The sequence below is a fragment of the Dermacentor andersoni genome, chromosome 3 (genome assembly GCF_023375885.2).
Source record: "Dermacentor andersoni chromosome 3, qqDerAnde1_hic_scaffold, whole genome shotgun sequence".
Taxonomy (NCBI): Eukaryota; Metazoa; Arthropoda; class Arachnida; order Ixodida; family Ixodidae; genus Dermacentor; species Dermacentor andersoni.
The window spans coordinates 150564642-150573524 of NC_092816.1; positions in this window are offsets into that span (position 1 = coordinate 150564642).

An 8883-nucleotide genomic window follows, 5' to 3' on the forward strand; every position below is an offset into this window, starting at 1 on the left:
TGCGCTTGGCGCGCACGCAGAGCCATCTTGCGGCAAACACAGAAAACCCCCTCCTCGCAATGTACGGCGTAGCCCCGACAGGTGGCGCGCCACTCGTCCGCTTCTCCCCTTCGTCTCGTTTCAGCGCATTGGGGCCGTGCGGGGACCGGTGTGAGGATGCCCCAGTACCCTTGCGTTTAATACGTTTTCTCGCTTTCTCCCCTTCCAACTTCCAGCGTGCGTCACTGGAACCCTCGTGTTTAGGCGACGCGGCTCGTCTTTCCGTTCACAGCGCGATTCCTAGGTGCAGCGTCCGATGCGGGGCGCCTCTGACGTGTCGTTGCGCCGTAGCGCGTCTGGTGGGAAAGCGTCCCTTGCGATGTGCGCCGTGCTGCTGGCGATGAGTCATGCGTCTGCGTGGTGCTCCCAAGCGAGATAGAGGACGATCCCATCGAGGCGTCAGCCCCATGATCGCGTCCGCCTTCATGGCGCGTCGCGGCCCGGTTGTCCGTGCCGATCACTCCGTTTGGCTCGCGTAGATCGTTTCTCCCTCCGAGACACCGAGTTCTTTGGTTCGTTCCGCTTGCTCAGCTGCACGTTTCGTATTTGTGTGACTCAAGAGCATGCCGAGCGAATGAGTGGGCGGTGCGAACGGGGTGCGATAACGCTATCGCGTTACACTCTTGGTGGCGAAGCTTAAGCGTCCTCCAATTTTTCCGCACGTGGTTTGTCTTACGTGTCCGATTAGCCTATGGTGCCTCGTCTCCTACGGAGTGCAGATTCAACATGCATCAGCAGTACTTACACGCAGCCTACTGCTTCGCTTGCGACGGCACCAAGTAAGATAACTGCTGCGCTAAGAGAACGGCAACGGCGTGGACGGGCGAATCTCGTTTTGGTCTGGCGAGACACGTCAAGTGAAGCAGAACGCCTTCGCGCGTTCGGGGCGCACGCTGCGAACTCTGCCACTCGCATTCCTGAAGTGGAGCGCGTCGCATCGCAATTGCGCCTGCCCAAGACACTACGGAGCCGGTCCAAAATGTTCGTACCTTCGCCGAAGCGTCTCGGCAGCAGATCGCCCCGCTCCAAGTAAATCTGCAACACAACCACCGACCCGCAGATCGCGCGCCTTTCGCGGCAGCAGACGGCCGAGTTCACGAAGCAAACATTCAAAAGCTTTTGTGAAGACACGTTTCGCTGTCGTGCTCTACCGAATCCTATGAAACGGGGCCCAACGGTATCGGATGGTTGCCGATATACATGATACAGTTTATAAAAGAAATACAAAATGGCGTCACACGTATACGAACTAGTTTGTTTCGTGCATAAAGTAAGGACTGGTAGAACGGCCCATGTATAGAATGTCGTAAGTCAGTAGGGAGGCCCGGAAAATGACCGGCTGCTCTAAGGTGCCCAATACGCGCTTGCGGCAGCCCCGGACAACGACCACAGCAAGTGTGCCACGGTCACTCTTTCCAAAATACCGAACTTCAGAAACACCGCCTCACAATCTGGATATGCTCCGGCAAAGCAAGAAAAATCGTGCCTCAACGGGGACGATCTCGAGTGGTCAATTGACTAATGCGCCCACATGGCCCGACACAATAAAACTGAACTAGTACTGTACACCGTCATATATTGCCTGCTAAAATGTTTGTGATTGAAATGGTGAATCCGGACGAAAAAATGTGCTATACCTAAATTCTCCAAGTACCTACATTTTTTAGAGCAAAGCTGTTAATCCGACTATAGAGAAACGCTGAAAAACACTATATGCCATTTTTCGAGGTTTTCTTATCAACTAATATCAATCCCACAGTTTATACTTCGAGGAAATGTGGGCAATATTAGGGGCAATATGCTGGTGAATTTGGAAGTGTGCGAGTCAATTAGGGCGTGAATGAAAATTACTAGTCTGCGTTTTCGGCCCGTTAAGAGACGTTATGTATGAAACGCTTAAATAGCTTCCCCGCTTCCATGATAGGAGCAAAAAATGGCCGAGAGCTTAGACAAAAAGAAAATGATCACTCAATCGGTGACGAGTACTGAAATATTTAAGTGTCTAAGTTAATCAGGCGCTTTGAAATCAATTCATGAAAACTTCTCTTCTCCCAGATTTTTTTTTTTTTTGCGTTATCAAGATATGTCGTTGCTTATCGCACGGTCACCTCCGTTGAACTATCTAAGGCACCGGGTTTTTATTTACTTGAAGTAAGAATCATGATATGAAACAGGAACGATAAATCTTTATTCTGCGTAGGGCAAATATAGCTCTTTATAGTAAGGGACATACTTATTCAAACGTTCCACAATATCATACTACCGGTTCACTCAGTGTTTGCCAAAAATCGTAACACCACTGTACAAGACACTGACCTCAAATTGGGAGAAAATACGGGGAATTGTAAGTGAAATTCGTGGCGAAGCGTTCACCTTTTCGGTCAAATTACATGCGTCGCAAATATTTACCGAACTTCACTTTTATTTCCTTAAAGACCCCTCAATGGGGGTGTTACATAAGGGGTGGGGTTTACAAATGTTGTTCATTCTAATTAGTGGCCACATGAGTTCAATGAAGAATATTAGTATTAAGCTTATGAGCAAATGTCGAGGAACAGGGGATTTCGGATATGTGACGGGGCAGACCGTTCCAGTCGGTTGATGTTCGGCAAAAGGTGGATGCAGAGGAGGTTGAAGTACGGCTGCGTGGACGGGTTACTTTCAATGGATGCCCTGTACGCAGGGAATGGCGAGGGGGTGGGGCCAACACACATGGTGCATGATGGAGCGAACTGTAATAATACTTATGAAAGAGGATTAACGAATCAATGCGACGCATGATAGCGTGTTTAGGGCGGACTGTGCTTTTAGTAGTGATACGCTAGTGTTGCAAGAATACGAAGAATGAATGAATCTTGCCGCCCGATTCTGAATTCTTTCAAGTGCATTGATAAGGTAAGTTTGATGTGGTGACCATATAAGGGATGCGTATTCAATTTTCGGACGTACGAGCGTCTTGAATGCTAGTAGTTTGACAAGTTGCGGTGCATGACGCAGATGGCGTTTTAGGAATGACAATGTTTGGTTAGTGGAGGCAGTAATGCGCGTTACATGAGCAGACCAGTCTAAGTCGTATGAAAGGGTGACGCCGAGGTATTTGAATGTGTCCACTTTTTCTGAGGTAGTGTGAGTAATATTATACGGTGAGTATAAGGGCCTGATGGCGGCGAGTGAAGCACATAACATGTATTGAGGTGAAGGGTCATTAACCAGTCGTTGCACCAGTCTTGCACTTTGTTAAGGTCATTTTGTAAAATACTGTGGTCAGAGTCGTTAGTAATTATGCGGTAGATGACACAATCGTCAGCGAACATACGCATTTGAGAGGAACAATTAAGAGAAAGTTCGTTAATATAAATAAGAAAAAGTAGGGGGCCTAGAACGCTACCTTGTGGGACGCCAGATGTTACAGGGAGGGGCGCGGAGGTGCGATTATTGACATTCACTGACTGTGATCGGTAAGTGAGAAATTCAATACCCCAATTAAAGATCTCAGGGTGTAGGTTCAGCTGGGAGAGCTTGAGTATTGGGCGTTGGTGAGGGAACTTATCAAATGCTTTAGCATAATCCAGAAAAATGGCATCAATTTGAGCGTTAGCATCGAGATTAACGTGCAAGTCCTGGACGAACCTAGCAAGTTGCGTTTCGCACGAGAGACCCTTACGAAAACCATGTTAGGAAGGGTGAAAGAAGTTGTTAGTGTCAAGGAAGTGCATAATTTGGGTGAAAATGACGTTCTCCATTATCTTGCAGGGTACGCTGGTTAGGGAAATCGGTCTGTAGTTAAGAGGTGAGTTTTTATTACCCGATTTGTAGAGTGGAACGACCTGCCCTTTTTTCCATGTGGCGGGGATGCTACAGGAGGATAAAGACTGTGAGAAGATTATTCTAAAGTACGATGCGAAGATGAGTTTAGTATTTTTAACTGTTTAGAGTTCATGCCATCCGCCTCTGATGACGATAAGAGTTTTAGCTTTTCAATTATTGCCGTTATGCCATGTTCAATGAATTCGATGGGTGACATAACAGATTGCACAGACGAAAGTGGTATAGGTAACAGAGCATCAGGTTCAGTGTTGTATACTGATGAAAACGCGCGGTTAAATGCATCGGCACACTCTTCTTCGGGGATTACTATATCGTTATGGTCGGCGATAGTGATAGCATCCGGTGGCTTGGGGTTTAGAAATTGCCAGAATTTCTGGGGGTTAGTGCTCAGTACGCGAGGCAACGTGTCATGGAAAAAGGAGTGTTTTTCGCGGCGTATAGCTGAGAGATAAACATTCTCTGCCTCGTAATATTTGTCTCAGGCCACAGCACAATTGGTTTGCTTTGTCGACCGAAAAAATAGTTTTTTCCTGTTTTCAAAAACTGATAATTTTTTTTGTGAGCCAAGGTTTATTGCTGTTAGTCGATACTGAAATAACTAGAGTGTGGTTAGTAGCAAGGTCGGTGATTTTTTGTGGAAAGATCGACCAATTTTCTTGAAGTGTGCGGTTGTACAATTCATCACTGAAAGTGGGGTAGAAGAACATAAGTTCGTCGTTAATGGCGTCGTAGTTGCCTGTGTCGTATAAGCGTAATATTTTATTCCATGATTCCCGTTTTGGAAAGGTATAGTTAAAGACAGTGTGGATTACTTTATGGTCGCTAAATGTCGGGAGATAAGATATCGAAGATAGGCTAGACGGATTGTTAGTTAATATCAGATCTAAAATGTTGGCCGAGTCATTCACGCGTGTTGGTTCTAAGACTAACTGGGTTAAGTTGAAATTAAAGCAGACGTGGAGAAAATAAATTTCGGTTGTACTGTGAGACGAAGGTGGATAGCTATCCCAATTAATATTAGGGAAATTAAAGTCTCCGAATAGCAAAATCTGAGCGTTAGTGTATTTTTTGATTGGTACATCTAGGACGCAGTTGAGCTTGTTAGTAAAGCTAGTGTCTGCTCACGGGGGGCTGTAGCAAATGCCAAGTAAAATAGCTTGCGGGGTTGCACGAAAGAGTAGCCATAATATTTCAAGGTGTTTTGGGTTGTGAACAACGGAGCAGGGTATCGTATTACTAACGGCGATGAGCAGCCCGCCGCCTCTAGCGTGCTGGCGATCGTTACGGGAAACATGGAAACCGGGTAGGTCATCCATGACCTCCGCGTCGGATACGTCAGCGGTTAGCCAGGTTTCGGTAAGTATCAACAAGTTGCATCCAGATGATAAAACCAGATTAGATACAACGTCACGTTTGGAAAGAAAGCTACGCATGTTAGAATAGATTGCTGAAATAGTATTGTTAGGGCGGGTTGTCGTTATCGAACGGTGTGTTGGATGACGGTGATGCAGCGATTGCTATTGTATTTCTTTTGCACATTTTGTAGCTTCGTCGTACATGTGCTTAGCAGATCCTATTAACAGAGTTTTGTAGCGTAATGAAAATGGAGCTGTTTTGGTCCTCACAAAAGCCAGAAGATGTTTCCGGGCATTTTGCACAGTACGAGAGTAGTCTTCGCGAATGCTATAGTTAGTCCCTTTTAACTTGCGGCCGTTAGAATTTTTTCCTTTGTTTTATAAAAAAGGAATTTTACGATTATAGAACAGTTTCGGTTATGGGAATGGCGGTCGAGACGATGCGCACGTTCAATCGCCTCAGAATTCACGGTCATGTTTAATGGGTCTGCGCAAAGCCGAATTACTTTTTCCAGTGCCTGAGAGGCTGATTCAGACGCACTTGGGTCGGGGATACTGATAAGGGTTTTGCGGCGGGCACGGTTTTCTGCGCCATCGATGCGTGCTTCTATATCGGAGATTGTCCGTGTCGTCACGGCCGCAGAAGTCTTAAATGTATCAGCCTGCCGCTGGAGGTCCTCAATGTGTTGACAGGGCTCTCGGCTGCATGCATTCTTCTGTTTAGTTCAGAAATCGAATTGCTAGTCTCGATTAGTTCACTTTGTAAACTGTTAATCTCGCTAATTAACTGCGATTGCCCAGCGGACAGCTTCTTGAGTTCAATTAGTACCTGCGTTAGAGTCAGGACCGGGGCTAGTTTCTATGTCGCCCGACAGTAGCAGCAAAGAGCGCGAGACATAAATACAATTCATTGCGACGGAAAACAGACACTGGGGGCTCGACGGCGGTACCAAAACATAGTCGCTTGATTTCTTAGCGTAAGGACTATGACACTGACTAACCTGCATATTGAACAGCAGCAGTTTAGTGGACTGTATCGTGGCACAGCCGCCGAGCCCACAGGTTGGAGCGCGATGGTGTTGCTCTTTTATAGGTGATCTGCCGACGGATGTTGCTGACGTAGGCTGCTCCCTGACGTGGTAGGGTTGATCACGCTCGCCACAGGCGGCGCTAGTAAAAGCGTAGGGGGCTCTAGCGTGACTTCGTGAGAGACAGCAGGGGCACGCCCAAGGCACGGTTCCAGGCAGTTTGATGTTGCATGTGGGACAGCCGAGATGGTAGCGGGTAGAGCTGCGCAGATTAGTGCGATGATGAGCACCTGCATATTGAACAGTAACAGTTTAGTGGACTGTATCGTGGCACAGCCACCGAGCCCACTCTTGTTCACCTCACCCCCCCCCCCCCCCCCCCCTGTTCTCACGTCTCACACAAGAATCGTATTGTTGGTCTCTCCGGTACTCGAAGTAAACAGGGGACCTTATTTATATTTGGCAAAATTAAGAAGCCCGTTATGGGTGTATGTACAGGTAAAGTTCGAACGGTGTGGGTATTTTGTAGCCTTTACGATAAATTATGTATGCGTGAAAAATTTAACCCGTTGCCCTGACGTTACTCAAAGGGTAACATAGATCACATTTAGCGAATGTGGAGCAAATGGTATGGAAAATTTTTCTAAGAATCATTTAACGAATGTGGATAACTTACGGCTCCTGTAAAAAAAAGTTCTTAATTGTGCGAATGTGCCACGTGGCCCATGGGAACTGCATTTCCCTATGTCGCGAAATAAATGCATTACCCAAATTTTATTTTTAATAAAAATGAGGATTATATTAAGTCCAAAGTGTCGCAAAACTTTATGGTTACTGTCCTAATCATGAGCACCGTAAATAATTATTAACCTAGCTTTTTCGTGCTTCCATACGGTGTACCAGGCTCGCACACTGTAAAATAATCTACACCCTTAAATCTGAATAAGGGCGTACATCTGTTTATAACTCACACCATTACACCCGAAAATGGTGTAAAATGTGAGCTATAAAATGATTTACACCCTTGTGTATTTTCAAGGGTGTAAATTATTTTAAGGCGAAAGCCTCAGACGGCTCAGGGACGAAAATTTGACCATCCAGCGTTATGGCACCAACTTTGAATGGCAGCAAAACTGGTGGTCGAAGCCCCGACAATTGGGGGTAGTCGAACCGGCTACATTTAGTGTTAATTACGGCAAAGTGAAGTAAGGCACAGTTCATTGAGATAGAGGTAATTAAGGCCCTCCAACCAACGACCTTTCGTGGGAGATGAACCCACGATCTTTGGTGTTAATTACGGCAAAGCGAAGTAAGCCACAGTTCCTTAAAGGGGCCCTGATCCACCCCTCGGGCTCTGTAAAATAACATAGTCCGCCAGTAGCGTACGCTGCTGTGAACATTTCAGTTAAGTTTTGCTGTCGTAAGCGGTGTGTGGAGCTCGCAAGTGGATCGCGAAATCGTCTTTCTCTCAAACGCCCTCTTTTCATCAGAAGGCGCCGTCCTCACTCTCTTCTAGACGCATTATTTCGTCACACCCTCATCCGGCTGCTATTCACCGATAGCTGACATCAAGCTGTGGTCGGCTACATGGCGTAGATACCGCAGCGGCCACGGGGTGCCGCCACGAGTGTACTGGCTAAGCGCACTGCGGCTCGCTGAGAACAACCACGTTTGGCTTATGTTTAGAGCATCGTAGGCACCACAGGCGGAAGTCGTGGCGTCTACGTTAACATACGAAATGAACTTTGAACTGCGCGCCACGGTGATATTTGGAAGGCGGAGCGTTGTGGGCCCGCCCCACTGCGCCGTAGCCTTCGCAGTGCAAGGCATTGAAGGAGGAACGGGAAAACAGCGGAGGCCGTGTTCGATTGCCAATAGCTCAGCTTCTGCAGAGCGCATTGAAGTACTTATTGCGGCAAAGTACTTCTCAAATAGCCTATTTTCACTTCAAATGCGTTTCTCCACTTTGATTAAAGGCTGATTTAGGGCACCTTTAAGATAGAGTTAATTAAGGCACTGGAACCCACGACCTTTGGTGGGTGTCGAACCTACGACCTGTCGTGCTGAGACAAAGTTAATCAAGGCTCAGGTAATTATGAGAAAGTAAGTTAAAGTGCTCGTACCAACGATCTTTGATGGGAGCCGAACCCACTTGGAGATATGGGCGAACCGGCCATATTTCGAAGTTGAATTCCAATAGCCATCATGAAGGCCGAGAGTCCAACCTACGATCTTTGGTGGGAGTTGAACCCTAGACCTTTGTGGTAATTAAGGCGAAGTTGATTAAGGCACTTGAACCCACGAACCAACGTGGAGTTATGGGCGAAGCGGCCATATCTCCAAATTGGATTCCAATTGACATAGTGAGGGTCGAGAGTCGAACCCACTACCTTCGGTGTTAATTAAGTCACAGTTAAGATATAATGAACTAAGGCACTGGACCCCACAACCTTTGGTGGGAGAAAACAATAGGAAGTAACAACGCATTGGAATGAAACTGTCAAGTAATGCAATGAATGTCTCGTTAGCGCGCAGGCTTTTGCCCTGATCCTCTAGCGTATGTTAAAGCGACTGACATTTACAATGAAGTTAAGTTCTCCGGTATTCTCGGTGGCCTGAAAAATGGACCTTGC